Here is a 15,418-nt window from a genome sequence, read left to right as displayed (position 1 = left end):
GATAACATTGACTGCCGGTTTAAGTCTTACGACTTCTGCTGATTCCGAGCTAGGGAGCTAATCGGCCGACTTTCAGTTAACACTCCGTCTTCAGGCCACGAGTGGCCTACCGGGACCACCCGACCGCCGTGTCATCCTCAGTGGAGGATGCGGATAGGAGGGGCGTGGGGTCAGCACACCGCTCTCCCGGTCGTTATGATGGTATTCTTGACCGAAGCCGCTACTATTCGGTCGAGTAGCTCCTCAATTGGCATCACGAGGCTGAGTGCACCCCGAAAAATGGCAACAGCGCATGGTGGCCTGGATGGTCACCCATCCAAGTGCCGACCACGCCCGACAGCGCTTAACCACGGTGATCTCACGGGAACCGGTGTATCCACTGCGGCAAGGCCGTTGCCTGGTTAACTCACTGTAAAAGCATAAAAAAATTGAACATCGTCCGCCAGTTTTGTTTGACAAATCTCTTTCGACATCGTCACTCTTCCGGCATTTACTCACGGTGTAATGTATGTGGATCTACGTTCCGTCTAAACAAACCATTGGGGAACGTAATTCCGATGCTTCATTTTCTTGCAAAATTCTAACGTAGGATGCCAGTTTTGCAACTATATCGTATCGTTTGCACCTGATAATTCTTTTACTGTCGCACCTTTTGAAACAGAATTTCGTAGACAGAAGAATTTCTCTCGGTTTGTTTGCTAACCTTGGAAGTCCACTTTTATACACGACAAAAGCTGTGACGTCTTCGCAAAACCGGCATTTCATCTATGCGTATATCTACATGATTACTCTGCAGTTCACAATTAAGTGCCTGGCAGAGGGTCTTCGTAAAATCACAGTAATTAGTGCCTAATAACGTATTTATATAAGTCATATATGGGATATTTATTGTGTGCACTTTACTTCATTTTGTTTGGGGTAGATATTTCAGTTCCACTTGTCTCAGCATCGGGCCCCTCCGGCAGTAATTAGCACACCAACAACTGATTCGAATTCAGCTTTCTGCTTGCACGTTCTATAATCATTTTTCGTCGCCACTGCCACCTTTTTCTCCTCCTCATCCCCAATAAGTGTAATTATGTTAAATGTAGTCCGCCTTGGATACATGCGGGACGACAGTTCTTTGTCGCGTAATATTAATCAACTACGTAAACCGTAGCGCCGACCATTGAGCGATTTAATTTAATGTCACTAGGTACGATCGCGTCCCAGTTCAAAGTAATGCCAATTGTCAAGCCTCACTGGCAAGCAAAAATACGAATTCTGTGACATGATGTTGAAAGAAAGCCTCCGAAATGGGTTTTAATTAATAAATATGGAGCTGAGCGAGTAGTTACGTACTGTTTTTGTTATTTTGTACGATTTATACAAGCAAATTTACAACCAGAATAACGGCGCTCGTAATATCGTGAAATGTCTACACAGGACCGTTTTATCTACCAGAGCGATCAAGGGTGATACGTTTCCAGCCTACTTAATAATTAATTCCACTTTGGTGTTGGCAGCTCCAAAGTAAACTTGAGATTTTCGGCAAGCAGGCGTAATTTATGAGGGAAACGTACAACTTAGCGATACGGAATGTGGTTTTGGAAGAACGAAACCGCTGACATGATTTTCCGAGGTCCTAATCCGAAATTCATAGCGTGCTGAGTCAGAGCGAACGTGTAGAACGCCAGCAAATGCCAGGAGTGACGCAGTGAAACCGGTTTCGCGGGCTCTTGCGTGAGACATCCGTTACCGCGTGGCGCCGCTCTTGGAGCGGCGTCTGGGTGTCGCGCCTGCTGGCGCCAATTATTTCTAGAAAGAAAACCTCCCATTCGTAGAATCCTTCGCCTAAGGGCAGTAAAAACCGTATGCTACTACGATAAACTATAAAGCTGTTGACAATTGAAGATTCCAAGTGCCTAAAACTTTATTCGCGTCAGTAAAAACATGAAATTGAGGTAAAATCCTTAGGTTGTTAGACCGCGTCATGTTCCTCCTACACGATGGGCGTTTCGACCCCCACCTGTTGTGATCTCCTTCTGGATCTTCTGGCGTTCACAATCAGGTGAATGCTGTCAAAAACGAGAGTCGCATTCACTAATAAAAGGAAGTTTACCCGCACTTGTTCTGGAGAACAGGGGTTATTGCGTAAAATTTTTCCGTTTACTACTGGTGGCCTATCGTCATTGTATTGAAAGCGAACAGGCAGAGCAAGAGAGGGGGGGGGGGGGGAGGATATTAATCAAAATATTACTGCCGTGTCGCACGGGTGGCTTCCTGACCGTTGTTTATATTCCTCGCGCTCCGTCGCTGTGTACTTACTTCTTCGGAAGCGGGAAACCACGAAGCTGCAAGGCTATAGCCATATTCTCTACTGAATTTACATTCGTCCTTGGAAATCTCAACCGCTTCTCGGACTTCTATAAATGTTGATTTCCTTGTCGTAATAACCAGGAAGATGATTTCTCCAGTCAGATCCATACCTAGATGATGCAGTGGCCCTGAATAACTGCCAAAGCTGCCTCCCACCCTCTCCCCAACTCCCTAAAACACAGATTTAGCAAACTGTATACTTTCGAAAGTTGTTTTAATAAAAATGAAAAATAGTTGAAAAACATTACTTATAAAAACTGTATTGATTACAAACTGTATATGAGGTATGTGAGAAAAGTAATGAAACTGTTTTTTATCAACCAAAGTCTTCAAACAACAATATTATTTCCCTTTTTTCAAACAACAATATCGTTTCCTTCAAAATAGTTCCCTTCGGCAGGTATACACTGACGGAGTCGCCCCCAGTCTTCGTGGCAGCGCTGTAAGGCTTCAACCGTTAGAGACTTTAACATGTTGGTCACGATCTTTTGAATGTTTTCCAGGGTCCTAAGAGGATGCCATTTTAAGACATTTTTCAATTTCGGAAAATGAAGAAAGTCACGCGGACTTATATAAGGTGAATGGGGGTTGTGAAACAAAAGGAATGTATTTTGAGGTCAAAAATCCCTTGATAGAAGTGCCCGTGTGACATTTAGCGTTTTCATGATACAGCATCCTCTTGATTGGAATGAAATTTTCACTCTACAGCGGAGTGTGCGCTGATATGAAACTTCCTGGCAGATTAAAACTGTGTGCTGGACCGAGACTCGAACTCGGGTGGCTTAGCCACAACCTGGGGCATGTTTCTAGAATGAAATTTTCACTCTACAGCGGAGTGTGCGCTGATTTCATCCTCTTGACTGCAATGTACGGTCTTACTTGATTCGTCCTTTTGCTGAGACTTTCTAGGACATCTCTGTAAAACTGTTGACGGTTTGTCGTGGAGGAAGAAATTCTTTATGCACGATATACCTACTGGCAAAAAATCAATCACCATTGTTTCGATCTTTGATTTCCTCATCCGAGCTTTTTTAGGTCGAGGAGATGTCTCAGTGTGCCACTCCTCGCTTTGAAGCTTTGTCTCAGGATCGTACTCAAAAATCCAAGCTTCATCATCTGTGATCACACACTGGATCATTCGTGGCCATTGGCAAACTTCTCAAGATGGTTAATGCGCACATTTCTTCAATTTATTCTCCTGCTCAGTTGCGAAGTTCTTCGACACCATTTTGGCACAAACCATTCGCATACCCAACAATTAGGTCAAAAGTTGATGAACGGTGACAGTGTTTAACAGGTCACTCCCATCGTTACTGTTAAACGTCGATCTAATCTCATAAGAGCACTACGCGTTCGACGTTTTCGTCGGTTTTTGAAGTTGAATATCTCACTGAGGTTCATCTTCAAGTCTTTCTTTGTCATCCAAAAATGATTTGTGCCAGCGTAAAACTTGTGCCCCTGACAAGGAATAAGGAATGTTCCCTTGTGCCCCTGATAAGGAATGTTCCCCATACGCCTGTTTCAACTTTTCAAAGGCCACACTCGCGAATTCCCCAGTATAATACAAAACTTTATGGCGTAACGATGCTCTAAATTCCTGTGTTCCGTTTTCGTCCATCATGTTTCTCCTACACGATGGACGTTTCGACCTCCCTGTTGTGGTCCTCTTCAGGATCTTCTGGCGTTCAAGATCAGGTGAGTGCTGTCAAAAACACAGATTCAATGATGGCGCTCTCAAAAATCACGTGATAGCTCTACGGAGTTGAATCTAGGACTGAGCCTCTGGAAGGGATGAACGCATCGGTATACACAAGTAGAACAACACAGCATTGCCAGATCGCGCGTAATGTTGTCAGTCTCATTACTTTTCTAACACACCTCGTAACCAGTTTTAAAAAACTGAAAGTAAAACAAAACCTGTATCTTATTGTTTATGGCATCTACAGTATATAGACTTCAGTACGATGTGTAATAAATAAGAGTTTATTCGCTCCTCATGAATTATTCTTAGTGCGTAAATAATTAATTAGAAGTAAAAAAAGAGAATTACAGTCAAGAGCTAAGAAAATACTTCTTTCAAGGAATTGTATTTTTATCGTAATTTTACTTTGCGTTTACTTACTTAGAGCGAAAAAACTTATTGATTACATCACTGAAGTCAAGTTTTGCATTTGTGCCGTTTTCTATCAAAAAGATAGCTACATATGATAGTCTGATTACACTCGTAATTGACCTTAACTAATTTTTATAGCCTTTAATTAGCCGAAACGGCGTTCACAAAATGATGCAGTCAGTGGCATTGTCATAAATATCCTGAAACTTATTTCTTCGTTTGGTTAAAATCGAAAGCGCTCCGTCAAATATCATATTTACTTTAGCCCCTGTTCGTCGACCTTTGGAATATTAGAGTGTGGCAGTCGGCTGCTAGTGTAAACGATCGACAACTTTGACCACAGTAGAGGAACTGGGAGGAACAGCGGAACAGGAACAGAGTGGGGGGGGGGGGGGGGGGGGCAAGTCACCCTCTCGCAGGCTGGCAGCCTACGTCCCTGTTCTGTGCACACACGCAAAAGCGGGATTTACATAATGGACAGAGCGAACGTCGATCCCTCGTGGTGTTTTGGGGGCCGTACTCGAACGCCCATCACGGACCAGATGTAGTCTCCTCTCTCATTACAACAAGCAACGTGCAACACGAAGTGAAGCGGATTACACAAATCGTTTGGTAGCGGCCACAGCACAACACTATTTGCTCAGATTGCCAGTGTCGTGAACGCAGCAGTATAGATCCAACCTCAATTTGGCTCAAAACACGCCTCCGGAAAACAGCCATGTCAGCATACTGAAACAACGTCAGTGTGAAACCAAACTTGCTCTGTTCGTTTATGAGAGCCTTAAGGCAGTAGATATCAGCGCTCAGGTTGAAGCCATGTTGCATGACTCCCGTAACGCGTTCGATACAGTCCCGCACTGCCGCATAGTCAACAAAATGCAATCGCACGGAATATCAGACCACTGTGTGACTGGACTGACTAGTTTCTAGCAAACATACCACAGCATGTCATTCTGAACGGACATACGTCTTCAGACGTAAAAGTAACTTCGGACACGTCCCAGGGAAGTGTTATAGCACGATTAATTTTCACTCTATGTATAGACGACCTAGTAGCTAACGTCGAAAGCTGCATGAAACTTTTTCTCAGGTGATACTGTTGTACAATGAGAAAATTGTAACCAAATACTGGAAGGTCTGTGGATATTCGACGCTTGGTGCAGGGTTTGGCAATTGACTCTCAACATGAACAAATGTATCGTATTGCGAGTACATAGACAGAAAGACCCATTATTGTATGATTACACAGTTGCAGAACAATCACTGGTAACTGTTACTTCCATAAAATACTTATGAGGATGCGTACGCAGCGATTTAAAATGGAACGACCACATAAAGTTAACAGCGAGCAAAGTAGACGCCAGACTGAGATTCATTTGAAGACCCCTCAGGAAATGTAGTCCAACAAAACACTCATTCGATCAATACTTGAATAATGCTCGTCAGTATGGGATCTATACCAGGTAGCACTGGTAGAGGAAATACAAAAGATTCGAACAAGAGTGGCGCGTTTCGTTGCAGGTTCATTTATTCATTCAGTAAGCACGAAAACGCCACAGACATGATCAGCCAACTCCAATGACAGACAGTGGAAGAGAAGCGTTCTGCGTGACGTTGTGGCCTACTGCCGTAGTTCTGAGAACGTAACGTTCCTAGAAGAGTCAACCAATATATTGATTCCTCCTACGTATATCTCGCGGAAAGACCATGGAGGAAAAACTAGAGCGATTCGAGCCCAAACGGAGCCTTACCAGCAATCGTTCTTCCCGCAAACCACCCGCGACTAGAACAGGAAAGGGGGAAAGTGTCCATGCTACACGAAGTACCCTCCGCCGCACACACACACAAGACGAATGGCGGAATATAGATGTAGATGTAAAGTTTGTTTGTGAAATTTCTGTTGCTTTGAAGTACTGGATTATTATATAGGGCGAACATTAATAAAACTGACAATCTGCACGGACGGATTCGTGGCTTGAAATGGAGGAAAAAAGGTCCTATAAAAATGTGCACGGAAATGGGTGGTGTGCATGCAACAACAAAACGTTGTGGAACACAGTACAGAGCCGCGTCGCATCCACATCACAAGACATGTTCAAAGCGGGCTACGTGGGATTCAGTGCACGCGTTCACAGGTCGCATCATGGATTGCTGCGCTCTTTGGCACGTTCCAGTCTTTCTCCAAATAGCTTGACAGGCCTGCTGAAAACGCTGTTGAAGGGTACGCACACCTGGAAACGGTTCAGCATACACAATGCTTTTCAGATGCCCCCATAGGTAAAAATCCAGGGGCTTTAAGCCCGGTGATCTGCCAGGCCACGCTACAGAGCCTCCGCATCGTATCCAAAGTCCGGGGAAGATGTTGAGGTATCGGCGAACCGTAATGCGAAAGTCGGGTGGTGCTCCCTCATGCAGAAACCACATAACCTGTCGTATTGCCAAAGGCACATTCTCAAGCAGCCTAGGCCGAGTATTTCACAGGAAGTCCAGGCACCTTCCTCCGTCGAGGCGTAGTGGAGTAACAACTAGAGATGGGCAAAACTGTTCTTTTCAGAGATCGGATCAGAACTGTTCACTCCCTGAAATGAACTAGCTCTTTTTCATGACTCACCACTAATTCACAACAGAAAATAAATGGAAGGCACATTGCCCTTTAAACTTGGTTTATTCCAGTACTATACCTGTATTTTGATCTTATTTAATCCTATTTTGAAGTAAAACAGATAATGAGTAAGAATTTTGTATTGTTTATTGAAATTTCCACGGTATGACAAAGTTTTTGATTACTGATTTATTTTGCACTATCGTGGTTTTTTGGGTAATCGAAAAATGTTGCAACTTGAGATTTACATTAACAATATATTTGGCTATAATGTATTAAAATTTCATTAACCTCATACAAGTACATCGCAAGCCATATATTTTTTAAAGTGAACATTTCCTTCCAAAGACGCCTAAAATCGCAAAACCCGTACTACAATAAGAAAAAATATATAAATTTGACTGTAAGACCAAAGTGCTGCATATAGCCTTCCGCAGAATAAAACAAGGAAAATATTGGTGTATCACTTTTGCTATACGTTTATCGGTTCGCTCGTAATTAAAGTGTAAATTCGAGTGACCATAATAAAAAATCCTATAGTAAGAGGAGCCGTCAGGAATCTAATCTGACCAGTTTAAACAAATAAAAATAAAATAAAAACAAATGATGTATACATAACATAATTATGTAATATACATAACGGTATTACTATGAAGAACAATATCCAGTAGAGACAAACTCCGATGCAGAAGCGCTGAGTCAAGCAGTTCGAGCCGCGAGCTGTATTACTGCGCGAGCTAAAACCGCAGAGACCAGAGTGACACCTGAGTTGCTTTGCTCAACGCTCTGGCTAGAGTCGAGAACGGTGGGGTGAGCGTTGAGCGGGCGAGTTCCGAGGGTGGGGGGAGCGGTGAACGGCCACCACTCACCCGCTCGGAGGCAAATCGTCCATTCTCTTGCGAGCAGGTTGTTGCAAGTAGTTCTTATGTTCTCCGCTAGGAGGCTCTCTGTCCTGTTGCTCGCATCAACTGCCCAGAGGGCAGGACGTGCGACTGAAACGATCGCTGACGGAGTGCTACGCTAAGTTAAGGTGCGCCAGACACTGCACGCGACAGAGGAAGCACAGAGTGGGCACGGCATATGTGAAACACAAAATCCAATGGGGCACTGCACAATGCAGGCAGCCAAGGCAGAAGCAGGGTAGAGGCCGGCGCTGGCTGTGTTGTGTGGCGTGCAGTGTGCTCTGAACAGCAGAGGCCCCACTGGTGTGCTCCGACTCTCTCTCTCTCTCTCTGCTGTGGGAAACGTTTGGAGCTACCGTTCTTTTTTTCTGAATCACTGATTGTTCACTCCTTTGAAAGATTCAACTCTATGAATTGGTTCAGGAACGGATCCCCCATCTCTAGTAACAACCGGTCCAAGTACGTGGCTGCCACGAATCCCTGCCCACGCGTTGATGCAGAACTGATGCTGGTGAGACGGCTGAACCATTCCCCGAGAATTGTCTGTAGCCCAGAGATTAGGTAAAGGTTGCTTCGTCGGCAAAGAGGACTGGTAACGGAAATCCGATAATTGTGATGGTCTGGTACAAAAAATTATCGACAATATCCTTCCCGTAGAGGAAAATCCGCTGCTGATAATCCTTGCACACATTGCAGGTGAGAAGGATAGTAGCGCTAGTCATGCAGGGCACAGATAATCGTACTTTGGCTCACACCATGGTTCAAATGGCTCTTAGCACTATGGGACTTAACATCTGAGGTCATCAGTCCCCTAGACTTAGAACTACTTAAACCTAACTAGCCTAAGGACATCACACACACAGCCATGCCCGAGGCAGGATTCGAACCTGCGACCGTAGCAGCAGCGCGGTGCAGGACTGAAGCGCCTAGAACCGCTCGGTCACACCATGTTAGCAGGCCACTTGCCAGGAGTTTCTACTAGGGTTCGACACAATATCCTGTAGAAGCCGGCCCTGCAAATCTAGCCAGTGGAATACTACAAACAATTACTCAGTGGTGTCACAACAACAAACTCAGGATAGCCGAAAACAAAACAACATACACTTTACTGAAAGGATCACTCCAAAGGAATCCTTCGGTTAAAATTGGGGACACAAACATCAAAAGAGCACACATAACGCGCTATCTTGGGGTACACATACATGAAAAATTGAATTTCCAAGAACACATAAGGCTGACAACAGACAAAGCAGAAAAAATACTACACAAACTGGTGAGGCTAAATTCAAAACGGTACAGACTACCTATACCAGTCATACGTACATACCACTGTGCGCTTTTCGAATCAGTACTCAGCTTCGCAGCTAGCATGTGGGCACATAGACTGAACGTGGTCACCAACAGAGCATCCGTCAGACGAGGGCAGAGAAGTGTCCTACTTAGGCTATCTGGAGCCTTCTGTACCACCTCAGCGGATGCACTGTGTTTGGTGCCAGGAATATGCCCCATAGATATCACTATCAAATACAGAGCTGCAAGGTACTGGTTAAAGGCGGGGGGACTAGATAAGGTACACACAATAATCGGTGTGCCTATAGAGACGATACGTCACCTTAAAAGTTGGCGTTTGGATACATGGGAAGGTGAGTGGGATGTAAGTGATAAGGGACGTAGACTGCACGACTTCCTCCATGACATAAGGGAGCGGTTGAGAATGAGACATACCGATCCCAGCCGCGGTATGGTACATTTCTTAACCGGACACGGACCTTATCCCACGCACTTAAACCGCGTGAGACCGAGGCAGACACCTACATGCACATGCGGGGAAGAAGGTTCCCCAGAACACACTGTCTTTTTCTGCGGGCAATACGCAAACAATAGACATACACTACACTTCGACCAATAAGAGACGAAGAACAATGATGGTAAGAAATCTCTCATCTATCCTATCTTCTTTTTATATTCTTCTTAAAAAACAACAAAATTTATTTATATTTCAACCTTAAATTATTGTTATTTTGAAAAGTATTATTCTTTGTAAATGTTGTAGATAAAACAAAAGGAAAGAAAACTGTAAAAAGATAAAAACGAAAAATGTAAGATGTACGACCTGTTTTAAACATCAGGTAACAGGTCTATAATTTGGCAATAAATAAATAAAAAAAATCTATTGTAGGCATAATGCACCACCTCGCTGCGCGTTCGTCTGCCTGGAAGGACCCATGATGACACGAACGCCCAAAAAGGGCCTGAAATGTTGTGTAATGTGGCTGGTGTCTGTGAGGGTACTAGTTTCGGTTTAGCCCTGCTGCCTCTCGACCGTTTCAATCTCGCTTGGACGTACACAATCACCATCTCGGCTTGTTCCCGATATGAATACCGGACCATTCTGCTGATAACAGTGCGCTCCGTCAGTCATACAGCCTGCAACGCACAAGGAATACGCGGCCTTGTCATTCGACAGAGCCATGCATTTTCGGACACACGTTCGTTGGAACTATTTTCCACTATTTCCAGTCAGGAATGCGTCCGTGCAGTTAGTCGGTTTTATTAATGTTCACCTCGAGGAAATTGGGAAAAGCTGCCTTTAAGTTGTATAAACGCTCTCGACGACAGGGACGCGCTCGTCGCTGAAAGTGAACACCGGCTGTAAACGGACCCTTGCGCGTGAGAGCGGTATGCGACGGCAAGCGGATAGCGAGGAGGCGAGCCCACCGGATGCCGTCACGCGTGAGGAAACCGGGAATCGATGACGCTGTCTTTGCGGCGTCGCGTTTCCTTTTATAGCGCTTCTTATTGTCCGCCGCGGCCGCTTCTTCTCGGAGGAGGCCGCCACCGGCGCGGCTCACCCCGCGCTCAAAGCCTTCTTTTCGCAGCCGTCGGCGGAGTGAGCGCCGGTACGTGCCGACACGTAGCCGGTGACAAAAGAAGCCGACGCGCTCTGCGCCGCTCCGCGCTTCGCCAGTCAGAGGGCGATCTTCCTGATTCGGCGTAATTCTCGTGGCAGCGTCTAGGACTCTTACTGTTACGACTTTCTATTTTTTTTTTTCATCTTTCATTTACATTTCAACATTGCCATACAGTCATGTTACACATCTATGAAATTAGGAGTTACATCACATTTTACGAGGCTCGGTCAATAAGTAGCCTAACACACTTTTTTCTGAAAGCAGCTTGGTTTTACTACACCATATACGAGGGTCACTCCAAAAGAAATGCACACTATTTTTGTAAAACTACAGCCGGCCGGAGTGGACGAGCGGTTCTAGGCGCTTCAGTCTGGAACCGTGCCACCGCTACGGTCGCAGGTTCGAATCCTGCCTCGGGCATGGATGTGTGTGATGTCCTTAAGTTAGTTAGGTTTAAGTAGTTCCAAGTTCTTGGGGACTGATGACCTCCGCTGTTAAGTCCCATAGTTCTCAGAGCCATTTGAACCATTTGTAAAAACACAGTTTTCATTCTGCATCTCTGAAATTTTTACAGTGTGTAGATACATCCTTCCCACTTGTTTTCAATCTTAGTGCAACCTCTTCTCGTGATTGGCGCCGTCACAGAATGTCTTCAAGATGGCGTTCGTCAGAAGCAATGTGTTGTGAAAACGAGAGAGTGGGAAACATCAACAAGAGGTTGAAAAATCTGTACGGAGATGCTGCTGTCGATCGCAGTAGTTAGTCGGTGGGCAAGCAGGTTACGTGATGAAAGCGGGCACGGCAATATTGAGGATTGTCCTCGCAGCGGCAGGCCACGTACTGCACACACTCCAGAAAATGTGCAGAGAGTTAACGAATTGGTGACAGTTGACAGACGCATCACAGTGAACGAATTGTCACGCTATGTTGGATAGGGGAAGAAAATGTTTGCAGAATACTGGAAGTGTTGGCGTTAAAAAAGGTTCGTGCCAGGTGGGTTTCCAGGATGTTGACAGTGGCTCACAAAGAAACAAGAAAAACTGTATGCAGCGAACTTTTGGAACAGTACGAGTGGTGGAGATGAATTTCTTGGAAGAATTGTGACAGGTGATGAAACATGGCTCCATCATTTTTCACCAAAGACGAAGAGGCAATCAATGGAGTGGCATCATGCAAATTCACCCAAGAAAAAAAAAATTCAAAACCACACCTTCTGCTGGAAAAGTTATGGCCACGGTGATTTTCGATTTTGAAGGACTCCGGCCTGTGGACATCATGCCAAGTGGAACCACCATAAATTCTGATGCATATGTGACGACACTGAAGAAACTTCAAGCTCGACTGAGTCGTGTTCGACCACATCGGCAAAAGCAGGATGTTTTTCTGTTGCACGACAATGCACGGCCACATGTCAGTCAAAAAACCATGGAAGCGACCACAAAACTCGCATGGACAACACTGAAACACCCACCTTACAGTCCTGACCTGGCTCCATGTGTCTATCATCTCTTTGGGAAACTGAAAAACTCTCTTCGTGGAAGAAGGTTTGAAGTTGCAGACTCCCTTGTGCACGCTGCCAAACAGTGGCTCCAGTAGGTTGGTCCAGAATTTTAACGTGCGGGTACACAGGCGCTGGTTCCAAGACGGCGTAAGGCATGGAAATTATAAGGAAACATGAAAATATTTTTCCTAAAGGATGTATCTACACTCTGTAAAATTTTCAAACATGTAGAATAAAAAAAATGGCTCTGAGCACTATGCGACTTAACTTCTGAGGTCATCAGTCGCCTAGAACTCAGAACTAATTAAACCTAACTAACCTAAGGACAGCACACAATCCATGCCCGAGGCAGGATTCGAACCTGCCACCGTAGCAGTCCCGCGGTTCCGGACTGACCGCCTAGAACCGCTAGACCACCGCGGCCGGCTGTAGAATAAAAGATGGATTAAAAAAAAATAGTGTGCATTTCTTTTGGAGTGACTCTCGTAATTTCCCACTCTTTTGGGTACAAAATCTTATTTTTCAACGACTCTCCTTTCAATGGGACGGTCTTACGCTACCTTATTATGAGGACCGATATGCCCGCATGGTACCACTCTACGTCACGACGTCGAAACCAACGTCTTGCTGCATCGATACCTTCCCGATCATCCACGTACTTCTTCCTGCGGAGTGCATCCTTCATCAGCCCAAACAGGTGGAAGTCGGAAGGTGCGAGGTGCGGGCTGCTGGGTGGATGAGGAAGAACAGTCAAATGTAGTTTTTTTGAACCCCTCTCGTGTGCGCAGACTAGGATGAGGCCTTCGCTGTTACGGAGAAGGAGAAGTTCGTTTGCATTTTTGTGTGCGACCAACGTGCTGATGTCGTTTTTCAGTATCCTAATGGTAGCCCAATACAATCCCTCCAGACTCACCGTCGCGATGACTTTACCAGCTGAGGGTGCGACCTGGAATTTTTTCATCTGAGGAGAGGTGGTGGCGCCACTCCATGGACTGCCGTTTTGATTCCGGTTCGAGGTGATGAACCCATGTTTCATCGCCTGTGACGATGTTCGACAAAAAAATTGCTACATTCAGCCTCGTATCGTGCATGAAATTACGCGTATATGGTCCTTTGTTGCTGTTTATAATCTTCTGTTAGGTGGTGACGAACCTAGCGGTCACACATGTTTCAGCATCCAAAAAGTGGTTCAAATGGCTCCTAGCACTATGGGACTTAACATCTGAGGTCATCAATCCCCTAGACTTAGAACTGCTTAAACATAACTAACCTAAGGACATCACGCATATTCATGCCCGAGACAGGATTCGAACCTGCGACCGCAGCAGCAACGCGGTTCCGGACTGAAGCGCCTAGAACCGCTCGGCCACAACGGGCGGCGTTTGAGCATCCCAACTGATGGATCGACAGAGGCGTGTAGTTGAGCAGCGAAATGTTTATGGTCCTTCGATCACCTCAAATGAGAGTATTCACACGTTCCAGCACTGCAGGAGCCACACGTGTGTTCGTCCGGCTGGCACGTGGGAGATCAGACAGGCCTGCGCCTCACCCACGACAAGATGCCTCACACAACGACTCACCGCGCTTTTATTCACTGCCACGTCTCTGTAAACATTCTAGAAGCGCCTATGAGTATCTGCGATGGTCTGGTTTTCCGCCAACAGAAGCTCAATGATTGCTCTCTGTATGGAATGCACTTCCGTTACAGACGCTATTTTGAAGGCTATTTATAGCGCCACCATGTATCGGAACTTCATGAAAGTATAGGGGCTGAAGTGGGAATATTCCACTATGTCCCACAACAAATTCCGAATTTTCTCAACGGAAACTGGCCGAGAAAAAAGTGTTTCTTTTTATTGAACGCGCTTTGCATTATACTACCCTTTTTTACGCTAATTCTGTCCGACAGCGAGGGGAACGGACACTACAAGGGACCTATTCGAAGGAACCATCCAGTTTTCTGACTGGAGTGATTTAATTTAGGGAAATCATGCAAAAGCAGCGTCTGAATATCCGGACGGAATCTGAATCTCGGTCTTTCCGAATGCGAGGACTTCTTGTTGCACTACTTAGTTATCTGTAGAAATTTTTATCTGCAGTAGCGAATGCTATCCGTTTGTCTCTTGGAACACCGTAAAGCACTAGTATATCTCGTTAACCCGCTTCACACCCTCCCTATGAAAATTTCCAGGGAACGCAGCTAATAGTCCTTGTTATGAGTTTTCATATAGAAGCTCGCATTTGAATGACTCTTGCCCTGCCGGCTGACTGTAGCCCGTCAGTCTAAAGAACTTCCAGACTAATTAATAACAAATAGAGAAAAGTTACGAGGCTGACTCTAATGGTTCGGGTGTTCTATATAGGTTCCCCACACTCGAGTGCAATGCACAGAACGTTCAAACAACCATGCGAAACGGTCATAAAAGTCCTCCTTTAGGATGTCGTTCAACCTGCGCGTCACATTCGCATCTTCTTCGGTGTTGGCGAACCGTCAAAAACCCATTCTGCATTTTGTTGTTTTGTGGTAGATTCGTACTGATAACACCTAATCTCGTTGCCGGTGATGACTTTTTTCCTAGAAAATAACTGTCCGTATTTTTATTTCAATCGAGTCGCAGCACGCGCCCACGCGTCGTTGTTTTTGTTCGCTTCTCTTCTTCAAAAATTCTGGAGAAATTGTTGAACACTTGATTTACAAATGTTCGTTGCTCCCGCCTTATATTTACACACTTTCTGTGACAGTAAACAGGTACGCACCGAATAATCTGCAAATAGAGCAGCTGAGGTAAAAACAATTAATTGTGCACTATCTTTAGATTTTTATTGCAACTACCACTATTATACGCCGAGACAGACGGTAATAAATAATACTTCACTATTCGTTCATCAACTTCAATTAAATGGACGTAAGTAATCAACTCTGATCACAGAGCTTAGTCAACGTTGTCTTTGTACAGAGAGCCATCACTTCCGCTAACGAAGCGTGACAGACAATAAAAAAAGTTGCCTCATCAGGAACGGCTGCTCATG

The 15,418-nt window shown here is 45.1% G+C and overlaps 1 pseudogene; it reads right to left on the bottom strand.

Moving 5' to 3' along the window:
• Positions 1-280: 280 nt before the first annotated feature.
• LOC124561291 lies at positions 281-398 on the bottom strand (annotated as a pseudogene).
• Between the last annotated feature and the right edge of the window lie 15,020 nt (positions 399-15,418).

The sequence above is a fragment of the Schistocerca americana genome, chromosome 1 (genome assembly GCF_021461395.2).
Source record: "Schistocerca americana isolate TAMUIC-IGC-003095 chromosome 1, iqSchAmer2.1, whole genome shotgun sequence".
NCBI lineage: Eukaryota > Metazoa > Arthropoda > Insecta > Orthoptera > Acrididae > Schistocerca > Schistocerca americana.
This window is presented reverse-complemented; position numbering and strand designations above follow the sequence as displayed.